The sequence below is a fragment of the Clinocottus analis genome, unplaced genomic scaffold, assembly GCF_023055335.1.
Source record: "Clinocottus analis isolate CAN_PGR_092001 unplaced genomic scaffold, fCliAna1.0.p SCAF_21, whole genome shotgun sequence".
Taxonomy (NCBI): Eukaryota; Metazoa; Chordata; class Actinopteri; order Perciformes; family Cottidae; genus Clinocottus; species Clinocottus analis.
Window position 1 is genome coordinate 8,806,357 of NW_027175943.1, and position 18,031 is coordinate 8,824,387.

General features: G+C 43.2%; 1 protein-coding gene across 2 annotated transcripts in view; it reads right to left on the reverse strand.

The window, feature by feature from the left end:
• Nucleotides 1-18,031, reverse strand: part of adamtsl3 (ADAMTS-like 3) — an 84,270-nt gene that overhangs the window by 54,039 nt on the left and 12,200 nt on the right. The window lies entirely within an intron of this gene.

Genomic DNA, 18,031 nt, shown 5'->3' on the forward strand with positions numbered 1-18,031 from the left:
CCCGAGAGGAATTCACAGCGGACGAGATCTGATACCAGAAGACGTACTGTAGTAACATACCGCTTCGGAGAGGCGGGTGGGGGTCGAGGTGCATCATGGATAGGGCCCATTAGCAGCACAACAGGGCCCGCATTCTCCAGGATGCACACATTCACAGAGCGGAGGCCCTCAGCTGCTCTCCGTGGGTCATAAACACTCTGTAATGACCCGGGTCAACTGCCTGCCTCCCGGGCCTCTGCCAAGGCGGAGTGAAGCAGAGCAGGGGATGTGGGTTTGGGGTGCTTTGGGTTTTCTCGCGTCGTAGGGGGTTACAGACTTTTAGTTGTGGGGTAAAAAAAAAAAAAGTGCTGCAAAGCAACTGCAGCAAAATGTGCACCAGCTTTGTGTGGGAAAGAGCACCAGAGTGGACTCTTAAAGAAGACAGCACCGCTTAGCTGCAGTCTCTTACACGGTGGAGGCATCTGTGACAACACATAAGTCACTGCAGTAAAATGTGGGCAAAAGATCATAATTTACAAGCACACTTTTGTGAGGTACGGATGTGCACATGTGGCAGCTGTTGGGCTGCGACGTGACAGTCTGTCTGTTTCTTTTGAAATTCAAACTTAACTTAACTCCTGAAATATAAGAAAACAACTCTTTCTTTACCTCCCATTGTCTTTAGATGACGCGCTCAGCATATTGATGAAGTCGAAGTAGTTAGACAATTCTTGTCATTTTTGTTGTTGTACTCGCATGGTTGAAAAGCACAGAGTAAGTTTCTTGAGGTAAAAAGTCGGACAATTTATGATTATTCACCTACAAAGTGGCTGTGTGTACACGGTCACCTGAGGGAAACTGGTCAAACACATGATACAATTACAAATGTATTACAGCATGTGTTTCTCAGAATGACTCAGCAGTTTAAAAATATATCTTTTAAACTGTATACCCCACAGAGTTGAATGCTTTTAGCATGGGAAACCAAATAAGTGATATGAAAAACCTTTATCATAATACAGACTACTATTGGGTGCCTGAATAGAACATGAGATCTCCGCTGAAGCGTGTCCTTCCTGCCATCGATGCTGAAAATTTTTAATGTTGCACAACTACAAGCCACGGGCAAAGAAAACACAAGTCAAAGCACACAATCGTCAAGAGAAGCTTTGCTGATGTGTGTGTCGGCTAAGATGTGCTGAAAACCACTTCAGCGACCAGATGGCCTCGCTCACGGCTAAATGGAGGCCCGGTCGAGATGAACAAGCCGATTGCTTGCTTCTCAAGAGACTTTTGACACCGTCTGCAGAAATTATTTTCTCACCCTTTTAGTGTCTTAACACCAGACAAATCTGACAACCGTTTCCTCGTCATTTTGACGTTTGCATCCATCTTCCTTAGAGGCCGGGGCGATACGCTGGAACCAGACTGAGCCACAGGCTAATGGTGCATGACAGCTAAACTCTCACTCGCTGCCGTCTCAAAAGAGGGATCTATCAAACCCTTTTCCTTAAGCAAACAAACTCAACTGGCTGTCCGGTGCCAATGTCAAGCATCCTGCACGCCCCCACTGGACTAAACCATTAAGATCTGGCAGAGGACTGGGTCCAAATGCTGGGTTACACTATTGTGTAAAGAAAGAGGGTCATCGACACTGACTAACTCCTTTATTTACGTATATATTGTTCCACATACATTCACTGGTATTTATATTTTCACCCAATACAGGTAGTGTGCCATTCCTGTACAGGAGAGGCATTGTCGGCAGGAGGTAAAGGGAAATATCTTTAAAAGAAAGTCAATGCATCCTGTGAAAAGTCTCAAGTCAATGTTCCACCGTTTACATGAGCAACACTAGCAGCCCACTACTTTGGTCTAGACTGAAATATCTGTTAAATAGATTGCCATGAAATTTTGTCCAGACATTCAAGTTGTCCAGAGGAGGTATCCTCATGACTTCGGGGATCCCCTGCCTTTTCTAGCAACGCCATGCGGTCAAGTTCTTTGTTTTTAGGCTTTGCCAATTAGCCAAGTGCTCAAGAGTCACACATTTCCCTTCAGGATTTGGTGGGAAAAGAACAGTAAAGATTGGATCTATATTTGCCTGGAAGTCAGAAACACAACTCCAAATAATTAGCCCAAACAACTTTATAAGTGGATAATGTGTCAATGTTGTGTTTATAGCTATGTCAGGTTAAACAAGTGTTTGTATTGCTTTAAAATAATCATCCAAACTGTGCAAGTGCGTACGTGCGTCAATGTGACAAACGCCAAGGGTGAAAGTAAAACAGGGAACCAGGCTGGTGATTCATTAAGCTCTAAGGCGGATTGGATTTCAAAGAGCACGTCTCAACCAGGGAAGAGGGGAAGAAGTGAACTCGGGGGCAAGTCAGGTCTTCAAAAGCACATAATCAACAGTAATAACACCAACCTGATATTATAATTGAGCTTTCCTATAACGTGGTGCCAGCTTCCACTGTTTGGGTGGAAACTGTGCAGAGCAAGTGACTTTTACCATGATGAACTAGGCCAAAACCGAGACTTATGTTTCGTGCACTGCTGCCTTTGATTAATAAGAGTCCGTCCAATGTTTAGATAAGGACACCACTTTTTTTTGAGACTGGCTCCTGTCTGAATGAAACCTAGGAGGAAAAGATATTTTTGCTAATCCACTTTCAAGGGGATTTATGTGAGCTTTCACTTAACACATTTTGGAGGAGGAAACATTGTGGCCTTCGTTTCCCCTCCTTGTCCCTTAACTCTTTCATAAGCCAGAAAAAAAAGGTGCCCTTCTTCTCATCCCAGGATTTTTGCCGTATCTGTCCCCCGGCCGGCACAAATCGATCTGTTTGAGGATTTTTCCGCTCACCGTGAAGGTACCATGGGATTAGGGGCCACTTAGTTTGATATATGCTCATTACAGACCAAAGCCCACGGCCACTTCAGGATTTCAAGTCTGATAAAGGCAAGGCCATGACAGAGTCTTGGCTCGCCTCAGGCAACAACCTACTCTTCTGTGTAAAAGAGGAAGAAAACACTGATGGTTACAATTTTCCCGTTGGCCGTTCACACGGGATACCTGCGACGCAATAGCTCATGACTAAGCTCTCTGGGAGACTAAATAAAGGTGGGACACCCCTTTCATCACGTTCTCTGATTCCAGATGGATTATTTAGTTATCTTCACGTTCTTCCGCCGCGCGCCTTTGAAGACGTACCTTCCCCCGAACTTCTCTGCCAGATTTCTCTCAAGCTGATTTGCTGACGTTCGTCTCCCGAGTGCAGTCTGTCCTGCGAGCACGAGGAGAAGAGTGGCGAAGGAGCTTAAACTGTCTCATCGCTGCCATCTTCAACTACAAACACTTCTCACCTTGAACAGCACGAGGAGTGACGCCTCAGGGGAAGCAGGGTGGGGGCTCCACCTTTAAAAGATGAACATTTTTCCTGCCGCTGTCATCACATCCCTTCGTGTTCACACTCTGTTGCTCTCACGTTTGAATGTCTCATCGCGATGCGTGCAATTCTTTGACACGGGCGCTCAAAGTTCTCGTGAAACAGCATGTTACTCGTTTAATTTGACTGATTTCCTGTTGAAACAGGACACTGGTTTGCCGAACATAATGCAGGGACCGATCAATTAATTCTAAACAGAATGGAAGAGAAAGGCAATTTCAATTGATGGGCGTTGTAAAAAAAAAAAGAAATGGGCCCATTTATGCCAGTATGGACTGGTTTTTGTGATTCATAGTTATATGTGACACTGATCATAACGTTGTGCCATATCCAATTTCAAGGGGATGACACAAGCCAAGCATCTGATTTCATAATGTTTTACCGTTTTAAGCTTTATGGACTAATCTCAACATGTCGTGGGACAGCATTGTAAGACCTTTATGTTGATGTGTTTGGGTTTTCACACCCATATATGGTCGAAGAATGAAGCGCATCATACAGACGTCAGAAAGATAATGTGATAAACAACACTTCCATTGGCCCGGTTTGTTATTTACTGGCGACAGAGGGGATAAGAGTGCTTGATATCCTCCATAAACACAAGACTTTGACCGCTGTAGCACTTGACTTGCAGTGTGACACTGTTTCTTCACTCCACGCCCGACGCTGCATGACAAGCTGTGCAGCGCTGCGTGAACAACAGACACCAGCAGGAGCACATTCGGATGTGAGGGGTTTACTTCTGCTTCTTGAGAGCCATGGCAGTAGGATCGGTCATTACCCCTGAACATCGCAGCCTCCCATCTGTCCAGTGCAGGTACAGACATGGCGAAGAGGCCCAAAAATATCAAAGTGAGAAGAAGAGGAGCTCCAAAGATTGGTACCCTCCGGATTTGGCTTTTGCAAGGAGCAGGTTGCACGCCAGGAGGATGATAATGGGAAGAAATCGTCGAGGCACAGGACACGGAGGCGACATGCCACCTGCTAAGAATGTAGAGGCTACTTACAGCACCACAAGCTAGCAAACAAGGAGAAAGAGGTGAGCGCTGTTCTTCATTAATGCAACAGAAAATGCTGCAAAATTAAAACAATCCACCTTTTTACAGAGAAGCTATACAATAATTCTGATGAAAGAAATGTATTAACTTTTTAAATTGTACCCTACTTTGTTAATTCCATAGAGTCGCTACCAACTAATACAAAGAAAAAGATGCACAGAAATATTTTTTGGGGGGGAAAATCTAATATTGCAGCATCTGAAAAGTTATTGAAGGCAAAGAAGAAGTTGTTGATGCAGGGTGTGTTGCAAGGGTCTATCACTATTTCTTCAAAACAGAATAATAAAATCTCACATGGCCACTTTATCATTGACAGCTTATTGGGTCATGCCTCAGACGTCAGCAAGGGAGCCCGAGTGACGTACATTACAAACCTTTATTCATGGTCTGCCCACTAACAATCATAACCGACTGGACGTCAGCCTGCTTACTGTAGCAACAGTCACCACCAGCAGGATCACAGAATAAATATCTTGCATGCATCTGTTTTTACCGTTTATGCTTTTTACTCTTTTAGGTGTTCATCAACTGACAGGAAGCAGCCAGCGAGAAATCGACGCCTGCCGCCATTGAACGCTGCCAATGTGAATGTTGTCACACGACAATAGTTAAAAGCCAGAAGTGCACTATTTAAGGCTTTGTCAATATGGATAATAGTTGTTGTTACTATATATTTATTAAATATGCTTAAAGTATTCATGAATGGTGTGATTATTTATGTAAACCTTTTAATTGATGTGCGTGAAAAGCACACGGAACAAATCCTTAAACATTGAAAGGAATAATTTGTATTTATTAGTCGATCACTTTCTCGCAAAGAGTTTGGTGGGAAGATATCATCTTATATCTGTGATGTGAAGGTAATCTCTTCAAAATCCATGGCTCCAGAAACAGCCCCTTCAGTCAAAAAGGTGTGAGGGATTTTTAAGGTCTGAGTCCGCTGACTGTGTCCCGGGGCTGTTCTGTATACGGCAACAGGAGAAGTCATCTGAAGAGGTCATCATCGATCATTTAATACCACAGTTGTCACCAGACGTTTTTTTCCTCAACCATCCGCTGGCTTTTGAGAGAATCCCTTTCTGACCGCAAAATATCAGCCTGCAATACAAACAGAGACCAGATACTGTAATGCTCCCCCCGGCTGTGCTCGTACCATAAATCACAATTCCTCACTCGCGAGCTGGCCACAGGCTGACTGCAACTCGAGTGCTTGACCGGTCCAAAAGTGCCACATTAGCAGGTAGCATATTTCCTGCTAAGTAGACAGGTTAGTCCACCTGCCGACCATTTGCGGGGCCGCAAGGGCTCATCATGGAGTTTCTACTTAAGTCGTGGGCTAATTATGTAGTGGGAGTGAGACACCCCGTGCTGACTTCTCCTGGCTTACAATACAAACAGATGGAGGCACGAAATCCCGTGCTGAAGCCTTTTGTAACACATGAACCAGCAGGGAGACATCTCAATGCAAAAAAAAAAGCTCCACCGCTAACATTAATCTTTGCACCAGACACAGTGCGGTTTCTCAGTCAGGTAACGACTGCTATTACATTTAATATGGAGGTTTTTAATGAGGCCATCAAAAGAGTTTTGACAGCCTAAAGAACAGCACAGAGAGCAGTTAGAACGCCAGTACAGAAAAATACTGTAAAGCCACAAAACCAAGTGTTTTTCTTCATACAGTACATACTGTATAGCACAGACACTGTGATGACAATTCAACCTCAGTGGCAGTTAAATCACTGAAATCTTTGATTGGAAAGTGAACGGGATCATTATGTACAGTAGAAGCATCACATGGAAAGTGTTTATAAAAAAAAAGACGAAAGATCCTGTTTGAGCTAGTGAGAGAAAAACACACAAGTTAAGCAGCTGTGCCGAAAATGTCTTTCTGATGGAGCGGTTACAGGAGGCCTCATTACAAATGTGGAGAGAAGCATTTATCTCCATGTGGAAAATAATCAAGCAACCTGAAGGTATACACAATATGAAGTGGTGCAGGGATGACGGAGCTTACGGAGGTCACGTAGCTCAACACGGAAGTCCCATTGGTTCTTTAGTGAAAAGCTAAAGTTAGACTGGAAATGAACTACACAGCGGTCACATCAGTGTGTGCACGCAACAAGACCGTACAGGCGGACTAGTTGGTGTGATGACATATTGTAGTCTTGCAGAACAAAGCTCGTGTTTGCCAACGATCACCACTAGTGGTGAATCACCAATTTAAACAGCTACAGTTTCTATTTTTCCAACTATGTATGAAATGACGAGTTATTTCTCTTCTGATGAAAGCGACACCCCAAATGAATACTTATGCTGCTGCGTGAATACGCAACTGTTCTCTCTCGGCAGCAATATCAACCTCATAAGTCAATAATATGTGTGTGTGTGTGACGATCCGCTTTTTGTGGGACTTATGCCCCTACAGTTTGTAGCCAAAAAACTCATTCATGCAGCTTTACAATACGACTTGGATAACTTGCAGCTGTTGAAAAGAAAAATAACTACTAGATGTGTTACTTGTGTCCAAACAAGATTAAAGCAGGCCCTTTGAAAGATACAGCAAAGTTCAAAAAGAGGAGCCTGATGATGGGAATGACCCTTGACCGCTGGGTTATACAGTACATCAGTAACAGCAGTCAAGCCCACATAGGTTCCCATAGTTGTGCTATTGAGGGCAGAGTGATGGAAATGAGAAGGAAAGGCCAGATCAGCTCAACATCACGTGTCGTTTCTTGAAACATGCCAGTTCTTCCTGCAGCAAGTTTATGTCCCATCCCCGGAGGTAAGTCATTGTTGGACTAAAACCTGTTTAGTGAAGTTCTGAGGCTGAGAAGAAGCATAATGTTCATTTTCTAAGTCAGCACATTGATGTAGAAGCAGAACTAACTGTAAAAGTAAGCTGTCAAGTCAAGATGACATGACTTTGGGTTCTGAATCATTAAATGGGTTAATTCCCTGTGGCTCAGCATCATTCGGGCCCAAGCTAACAATCCAATGAGTGAAAGAATTAGAAGCAGCTGAGAGGCCTCAGCTGGACTCCGCATTGACATAATATATCTGCTTTATGACTTCCACCCAGTTTGCATCTTCCATCAAACCCACTTAAACACTTATTTCTCTGACTACTGCCTCTGCTGATGATGGATGGCTTTGGCCCTGTGTTATAGCCGATTACGGCTTGTAATGTGAGCGGGAAGGTTATGTAAGAGTGTTAAACTCAAGCAAGCGAGGGTGGACCATCCTGACCCAATCAGGTTTTTAAAAAAGGGTGAGACAGAGTCAGTTTCCCGAGACCATTCATTCCCACCCACTCTTTCTTTACTGACCTTAGGCTCAAAAACAAATTGGCCAAATCCATCATTTAGTTTCCCACAAAGAGGAGCTTCCAAATGTTATCAGTTACAATGGAGGAGAGTGGGGGCAGGGAAAAGTGGTCTCAAGAAACCATCTGGGCAGGTACACAACTTTTAGAGATGAAGAGTAAAACAACAACCTTGTCTGAGGAAGTTTGAGCTCATTAAATTCAGAATAATATTAAATAAAGCTTTTCTGTCTGTGGCTAATTCCTTGAACTGGTGCAACTAGTTCACTTCAAATGATATGAAGTGGTTTTGGCTTATCTGTTTATTTAGGGAAAGTTTAACTGAAGAAAGTAACATTGAGCAACATTTCAGCAATGCTCAGGGTATGGCTTCAGGGTGAAGAGTGAAGTACATCAGCGACAACAAGATGGATTGCCATAAAGTTCGGGAAACATATGCATGATCCCCAAAGTAAGAATCCCAATGAATTTATTAATACCGTGACTTTTCAGCTAGAGCCACCAGCTCTACTCATCCAGTGAAATCTCTCAACATGTCAGAGATGGATTTGGACAATCAGACATGCATCGTTCCCAGGGGATGAATCGTACTGACATTTTGAGTTCTGAGTGAAATGTCTCAACAACTACCAGAGGGATTGCCCTTAAATTTGGTCCACACACTCGCGTCGTGGCGATCATTAGTACAATACTTTGGTTTTACTTTTCCATGAGCTTGTGTTTAATGCTAACTGGTAAATGCTAGGACGCTAACACACAAAACTTAGATGGCGAACTCAACAAACATTCATTGTAGATATCAGAAAGCATACTGTATGTTTGGCGTAAATAAGTGTATAACCGACACCTGAATTCAGTCCAATATCCCTCACATACCCAAAGTGTAACTCAGTGGTTCTCAAATAGGGGTATGTGTGACCCCTGAGCGTACTTAAAGGCACTCCAGAGGGTATATATATATATATATATATATATATATATATATATATATATATATATATATATATATATATACACATTTAAAATTAGCATCGATTCAAAAAACTGTATATTGTAAATTAAATCAGACACTGATTGGACAGCGCTGTGTATTACATCTTTTTCTCAATCTATAATGCTGGTGCGCTGGTGATGGGGTACTTGGCTGAAAGTAAATGTCCACAGTGGGTACATCTCCACTGGTGTAACTAACCGAAAGCATCACTGAGAACCATATCTGCTGCATAGTGAGAGCGTGAACGCTGCATACTCACACATTAAGGCATTGATGGCAACAGTCCAACCGTCAGGCATGGACGGACTGGAGTCTGCAGCAGCTGTGTTACAGCTCTCAATCCCAGCATTTCATTAGTCTGATTGATTCATTGGCCAATCTGCGGGTCTCCCGGTAACCTTGACCGCTAACTTCCATTAGCAATGAAGCTGTGTGTGATGGCTAGGGCGGACACACAAAGGCCGCCCCGCCCGGACGAAAGTGGCAACAAAAACGGATGGAGACATATCTTAGCGTTGAGGTTTTGTTCATAAACGCATACTGCACACACAAAAATACAAACATCTGTCCTCCTTCATCAAATCGATTCGTAGAAGGGTTTATAATTGACAGCTGGGTGGCACAATTACAACAGTGCTCCACATGCAGCAGGCCAACGAGTTCACTGTTCAGTGCATGTGTGCTGCCGCACGACTGATTCAAAACACCAGGGTAATTTTTCACACATAAAGGTGACTGTCACTGGATGATTGATGATAACGGTTTTATGTTGTTTTTTTGTGGAGGCGCCACAGGAATTCTCCCCACCGTTCCATTTAGGTTTTAGTCATTTCCCTCATCAAAGAGGCAAAATTTTAAAAAAAAATCCCATGAAAAGATCTGTCACAATGAATATACCTTTACTGCCATCACGTTATACTTTAATCAGACATTAATAATACAACTATTTGATGCACATCAGTGTATCTTTTGTGAACCAAACTGCACTTTTACTGTAAGAACAAACAGTCCATCATAATTGAGTGGAAGTATGAGTCCTACAACATTCAACCAGCTCATTGGAAGTTCAAACTGACCTGGGAGCTGAAATTTTCAAAAAAAATAAACAGAAATTGTATCTCTAATGAAAAGTGCACTGTTCACTTTTTTGTATCTTATTTAGGACTCTGTTGAAACACATTTCAGAAATCCAACAACAAAAAATGTGGGCAACATTGCAAATATGTCTAGGAAAAATGTGTTGTTCAATAATATGTCTACTGAAGTAATATGACCTGTGGTGCAGCACATTCAGGATTTTGGTAACTCTTGGGCCATGTTTTTTGGGGCCAAAAAAAATCGAGTAGCACCCTAAGATCTGGTAATTTCTCCAAATTGACGAAAGTATTCATCCCAATGGAGGCCTCTGTGGAATTGACAGTGGCAATGTGCCAAACGTGGATCCCACCATGAAATTCATGCAAAGCCGTTCACGCCGGACCTCCCAGAAGACCAATCCAGTAATCGCTGTTTTGTTTTCTTTGTACTAGACACAGAACAAACCTGGCAAGCGGTCGGCCTAAATCACGACCACACATCACCGAGGGGCCAAAAAGATTAAACCTGTTGGTGTTCGACAAGGTACTGCAAAGGACTCCTTTCTAGTACGTGAGAGAAAAAGTGAAATCTGTGAAGAACCGATTGTCATCCCACAGCGAGGGGCCAACAAATTTGTTCTGCAGTGTTCTTTAAACTGTTTTTGCCGACATCAACATGCGCCATGAAAGCCTCGGTCCTCTACAGAGCGCTGTCTGCGGTTACCGCCGAATTGCTGCTGCATTCCTGCTCCCAAATTAAGCCCCTCATTTGCAGGGTAGCCTGACCATCGAACAATCTTAATTTCCATATTCTGTGGCATTCTCAAGCCCTGATCTCATCTGGCTGGCAGCGAGGCAAATAATGAAATTCTGCCCTGCTTGTAGCGTGGCATCTTTAGCTATCCAGCTTCATAATCCACCCTCCATTCTTCAATTGTGTTTTGCATTACTAACAGCCAGCTGTACACTCGGCACAAAGTGTAAAGAATTTTGAATGTTGACCAGTAAGCTGTCTGCCTGTTAGTTACAACTAAACTTTCTGTCAATGGCTTTCTTTTTGGTGTGTGCTTGATAGTGAACGTACTCTTCAACACCCAGGAGCTGCAGCCATCATTTGAAAAAAATGTAAATTCTTTGAGAATTTGTTTGGTGATTCCATTTTTTAAAGCCAATGTACTCAGAATGATACATGTAAACTTACAGAACAACTCACAAGATAGGAGCCTCTGCAGTTACAAGTCTCTTGAATGTAAGCAAAGAGAACACAACTAAGGTAATTCCTACTCAGTAGGAGTTGAATAAATTCTTAGATTCATATAAATAAACCGGCAACTTTGTCCAGAAAAGGGCTAAGTCCATTTCAGATTGCCCTACTACTAAAACGATACTGACAATAACATGATTCACTTGTAGCCCATGTCTCCGTCTGGCAGACGCTCCGAGACATCCCCACTTGACTCGACATTCTCCCGCAGCCAAACAAACCACAACACCATCATCGTTCTGACAGACGAGCTGGGGAAACCCAGCGATTTGTCTCGGGTCCTCTAAATATGACAATCACACAAAGGAACTATATCTGAGACACGGAACAGATCAGAGACAACGGCGTATTTCCCCACCGGTCTACGATGACACAGTCAACATAGCGTGACAGCTTAAGGCCGTCCGTTGTCTTGTCAATAAGCAGAGATTCCAGCGGGTGCAATTATCCCAGAAGATTGACGGACAACAACACTGAAAGATGCTCTGCTAACCGAAGGAACAGGGAAACAAATCTTTCAGCAGATCTGTTATCAAGAATACCTTAATTACATAACCCTAAAAAAATCTCAGCCTGATAGACACGCAGAAAACGAGTGTCTTAAGCCGTGGTAGTTGACGGCAATAATGGAGGATGATTGCTAAGACTTACGACAACGACAGCACGTCAAGAAACGTTCCTCAAACATCCCTGTCATATTTGTGTAATTGCCGGCGAGAGGGAGCGGTTTGACGAATGATGTCCTTGACGTCTGGGACGCAGCCAAAGTGGCGTTTGAAGGGAGGGGTTGCTGAGTGGGTGAGGGGGTGAGTTGGCAGATTACGTCCTCCACATTCCCCCTGTATTAAAGAGACAGATTGGAGGCGCCGTTTGAATCCTTGAACACGCCGCGGAGGTTTATCTGACACCACGTGCGACTCCACTACTGTTTGTCTAATTTTGTGTCCAGCATGTGTCATGGAAATGACGTAGTGTTTACTCACTGTGTCCATTGTAACATCCTGATAGAGATTCCTGGGGTTTGCGGTGAGGTTTGTGTTGCATTCTTGTTTTTTTGTGTGTTTTTTCTGATTTTCTGTCCACATGTACACACCTGCAAATTCCAGGAAGTTGTTTGTATTCGATGCATGGCGGGTCTTTCCCATATGGGCCCAGCGACGGCGAGAGGCGGCATATCATGTGTTTGTTTTTGCATTAGGGTTCCCCGCGGGCCCAGCCGACAAGGCCTCTGTTATCTCAGGAAAATCATTTTGCTGCAAAGCAACAGCAGAGCCAAAAGTAGCTTCTACAGTTTATATACACTGTGAGGGCCACGCCAGCTCATCTGGAATGGAAAGATTGAGTTGGAGGTGTTTACTGTACTGATCTCACCTAAAACTATGGAATACATTCTTCCCTAAACAAGCTATTGACAGTTAAGTTAACACTGACAGTTTCCAAATATTGTGGGGGAAATTAACTTTTTTTGTTATTTATTTGAATTGTAATCTTTACATGAGAGGAGAAGTACGGCATGTTGAATGCGTTGCCTTCTAGTGTGTGTCTTAGTAACTGGAATCGGATACTTGTGGTAATATTCTCTCCTCAACATTTCAGACTGAGAATCAAGGTTGCAGCCATTAAAATGTCAGCTTGTGTGCTCTCTGCTCGTCAAGCCGACGGCAACGTGATAGTCCGTACTTTTCTTTGTCTACTGCTTTTGTTCTCCGAGAATCAGGCAGCGAGCAGCCTTTTGTCTGCAGAGACATGGTAAACAGATCAAATGAGCTGCTTATAGTGACACCAAGCTGGACACAAGTGAGATTCAATTTAATGGCTTTATCAGTTGAGTGCGGCTGCAGCTTCCCAGCTTGTAAGCTCTTGTGGATCATTTAGAGTGGAAATCTGTGCAGTGTCAGACGGTTGTATTACCTGGAAACATGCTCCAGATGAAGGGGAAGTTACACAATGTTGGGAACTGACTGGGAAATTATGTTTATAGTACCACTTCTAACTTTCAAAGTTTTGGCCATTGTTACACAATGTGTTCTGGCTTTGTCCCTCACAACTTTACTCTTCTGATACACTCGCACAGCTCTCATGACAGTAATTTAAGGCTGCAGCAGCAGTGTGCTACCTGCCCAGCACCAAACGGCTGACAGATTGGGAGTTAAAGAGTCCAATATTTCTCTTAGAACTTGGTGGAGAGAAGTAACAGAAGAAGAGTGAGTATTGTACTTTATTGGCCAGGTGAGGGACTCTGAATGAATGCTGATGTTGTTAAATGCCTCAATGTCTCTTTAAAATGTGTATGATCGTCTGAGTTCTCGTATTTCTTGGATTATAGGATGACCTGACGTATAACAGGTCATTGGAGGTAACATAACAGGCTGGGTCACCGTGTTTCAGATGGGTTGTGCGCTGCAGTCATTGTCTACTGGCTGACGATGGAGTGGCTCGCATCCCCTCCGTGTTGACTTTGGTGGTTCTCCGTCAAACAAAATGGATACCCGCTGTCACGGCAGCGTTTTGGGAAGAAAAAAAATGAGCAAAAGGCACAGAAATTAAGCTGACAAGCATGGGAACGTTCACACGAGAGAAATATTGGGGAGAGGAAAGCCACAGAGGTGCGTTTGTCAGCCTTGTTCAGCCTGGCAGCGCTGCTCACATGCACTGAGGAAAAGTTCGCTGAATATGCGCTACTGAAATGAAACGAAAAGAAGAAGAAAAAAACTCAAGGCAAGACAAATAATTGGATTTGGCTCAGCCTGAACGTGAGTGTGTGCTCAGCAATGCGGCTGTGTTTGCACAGCTGGAGCGTGTGCCCAGGGTCATCTCAGCAGGGAGCGGGGTTTGGCACTGCCGGGCACAGCTACAGTACACGCCTGCTGAAGAATCACCGGGCGCCTCCCGCTCCCTGCCCTTCCCTTTTTCGGGAAACAAGAGAGTCAAAAATGCACAAGGCTCACAGATTACTGACAAGACACCAATTCAACTATGGGAAGACATTTATAATTTACCCTCATCATATCTCTGGGGCACGCTGACCTGACATTATAGGCCAAGTGATATCTATAAAAAAAAAAAAAAGGTTTTCTATCATATCATTCCTTTTTACTGAACTCTGTTAGACTCCTCCATTGGGCACCAATTAACTTTGTTTGATGGGAGACAGCGTGATGTATTCTGAAATGAATACTGGATAAAAAAACATTATCAATGGCTTTCTTTGGAACTGTAAGCGCAGACAGAAAGTGCCTTGATGGTATTACAATATTGATGCCTTCCCTAAAGAGCGGCTACAGTTCTACTCTCAATAGGACAAACTTGACAGGCGAGCTGGCGAAGGCAGCTTCTCCCCCTGTGATTTGAGGGATCTGTCTCTTAAAACCTGCTGGCTGTGGCTTCAGTTTGTGCAAGAAAAGCTATCCTTGCAGAGTGAAGAGCAAACCCCTGGTGGCGTGAAACCTAAGAGCATCCAAGTGGTTGAAAGACGTCTCTCAGGAGCGCAAGGATCGACACAAGCTGAGGCACTGAATCAAGGTTCATTGTCAGGAGGAATAGGTACGACATGAGTGCGTGGCGCGTCTGCAAACTCCGCGCTCTCTCTCTCCAGCCTGTAGGATTATGCAGTTTTAGGAGATGGATCATTCTTGATTTACAGTGCTAACACACACAGAGACAGGAGGGTATTACATAAATCATTTAGTTGAGCCTGTGTTAGAAGTGGAAAATCTCAAGTTAATGTTCTGCAGTACAGTATGAATGTACGAGGGAGACGTAGCTACCCGACCCTAAAAACTGAAAATCAGAGGGTCCATTGAGTTTTGGATCGTACTCAACAGATAACAGTACCTCTAAAATGAATGGAATAGTATTACACCAACATAGTAACTCATATACTTCTGGAAATATAATACCATGCTTGTTATCAAAAGACATTCAGGCCACCTATGTACCTGAGTAGCTTTGTTACAGACAACCTCAGATTTAGACACAAAGTACTTTAAACACTGGAGACATTTGAGACGCTAAAACCCAATCACGACATCCTCAACTCCATTGTGATAGAGATTCTCTGGCCATGAAAGCTTTTTTTCTTCTTACATTAAGAAAGTGGCTTTCAAAAAAAAGAGTGCACACCCCTCTTAGAAATTCCTGACAGAATTGACTTGCTCTGGCATCTTGAGTTTCAATCTGATAGCTCCAAAATTGCCCCTGCAACCAAAACCTTCAAAATGTGCTCCAAGCAGCCCTTCCATTGTTGTTGGCGTGTGTAACAGAGATGGCTTCGCATTCTGCGGGTTTCACATTGGCTACAGATATCCAGGTGACACTGTGAGATCCTGAGGGTGTATCTCAAGTCAGAGAAGGGGGGATGGAACCAATGAAAGCTTCAAGTGCGGCTTTAATAGCTATCTGGTGCCGCTACCAAACACCCTTCTGTGCTTTGGAACGAGGGCATGACCTCTACAAAAACCTTCAGTTTGTTTCTTTGTCTTTACACTGAGACAAAAGCCCAAGGCATAATCAAGGTAAAATCCAGACAATGCAACATCTCAGCAATGCCAAGAAAACACAATATCCAATAAGTTGCATTTGGCACAGTAGATTCTGATATTGATACAGATGGCCTCCCAAGATGAACAATGGCTGTTCCAATAACGGATCCCCCTTGGAAACTGAACAGCCTGCCCTTGGACGAGCTCTCCATTTCTGTTTCCAAGGATTAGAAAACCAACTGGGCCCCTGAGATTACCCTGGTGCCCGTAAATGTGATGCCTCTAGCAGGTGTACAGGTACTGAGCACTCTGTTAATCTTTAAGAGTGAGGTGGGCAGGAAGAAGGGAATTATGGGTCACGGAAAGGACAGAGAAGTAAAGACATGTGTGGCAGCGTTACAAGCTCCAGGATCGTGATGACGGAGGGGAAATGTGTTTCATTGCCTGTCCTATTTTGACTTTTATGTTCCTCTAATTTCTTAGACTATTTTTTTATCACAACTGCCTACGATCAAACCGTAAAACTGATCTGTTATCTGTATGAATTTCATCAATGAAAACTATGACCGTTACATTTGATGACAACCGTTTTGTCACAATGGAAAGATTTTTTTTAGCAACCCAATGAGAGGATTTTATCTATTCTTCAATAAATACTAAAACATCTTTCTTGGCAGCCTCTCCCGGTCACACGCAATAACTGCTAATGCTTTTTTTTACCTGGTGAATGTGTGTGCAGTGCATTGCAAAGACAGGTTGTTTTGTTGAAGCATGTTTTGTGAAGTTGACCAGTGCTTATGATAGTCTCCTGAAACAGCCCTGCCCAACATACAAAAGCACCCACCTTAAAAAAAAAAGACACTAAATTCACTCACATCAATTCCCAAGCAAAGAGCATGATTAATATGCATGAACAGTTTATTCAAACTGTGTCAAATTTAACTCATTCATTTAGATACATTTTTCAAAACTGCAAATTAACACATGTAAATGAATGACATGTTAAGGGCACGAAAAGCTCAGTGGTCAACGTCTACACGCTACCTCACAAATATTTTCTGATGCTAATATTAGTTTTTCTTGATGTTAAATCATTCACAGTATATCATCAAAGTATAACGTGAGATTTTTGTCCTTTCAAAAATGTATTTTCGCAGGGTGTTTTGATTTCAATCTTTCTTCCTTTGTCCATTTCTATCAACAACTGAAAGGTTAATAGACACTTTACGGCGTGAAAACTCATTTAAAACTCATTTTCAGTGGTCACATTCTCTTGGATCAAGAGCTCAATAAATGTAAGAGTAATAAAATGTGTTCCATCTGATGAAATAAAAAAAATGACTTTAATAAACTGTGGAGTGAGTTTGGCACCACAAGCTGTGATATTTTCTAGTTCTGGTTTCTGAATTTCTTAACTATTATTACTCTTGGAAACGTGTTATTATTTCAGAACTGCCCTATGTGTGCTGCTACGCTTTATACAAAGCCACGTTAAGGATTTGCAAATTTAAACACTGTGTTGTTTTTTTAATAAATGTTTCAATTATTTTTAATGCATTTTTTGTTCCCTGAACCTTTGCACCAGGGTTAACATTACCTAGTTCTTCTTTAAAAGAGCATAGGAGAACAAAAGTAAACAATATTAAATCTGATCTAATCGCTAATATTACAGAAAGATGACTGCTGCCACTGAGCAGTCGACCAAATGTTTCTGCAGGAGTAGGAGAGGATGGAAACACAAAGGGCCGTGCATGCAGCCGGATTATGACAGCAGCTGGGTGCGCCTGATTTTAACGAGACACAAGTGGTGGATCTGCCCTGACTCACTTGCGTCATCCAGATAACTGGGGCATGCAAGTGAGGTGAGCGTCCAGATCAAAGCTGGCCCCTCGCGTACAGTAAATACCCTCGACTTGCACAGCTTGACACGGCAGTCCGGCGGATATGACCTTTGACCTGCCAGACAGTGATTGACAGTGATAAAGTCCGTCTTACGTGGGAGTTCTGCTGGTCTGTGCATGTGAATATATGATTAGTGGGTTCATCACTCTTAAGTCCGGGAACTAACTGGCCGAGCCTCCAGAAAAAACAGTCGTGCAGCGGAAAAGAGGCGCAATCCTTCATCTGCCATGGATCATCGCATGGAATAATCCAAATGCATCTCAACAGTCGGAAACTTTGTCAGCAACTAGCCTGATGCACGTCGGCTCCAATCAGATACCATTATTAAATCAGCTCGTGACGTTTGAGTTGCACAAACACACATTCAATAGATTAAAGGCCATATAAAGGCTACGACCATGTGTCTTCTTTCTCTCTCTCTAACACTGCGGTCGAGGAAATCATCCCGCCCTCAGTGGCCCTGATGCGCACCTTCACCCTGCCGCCGCACCGCAGAGGAAGAG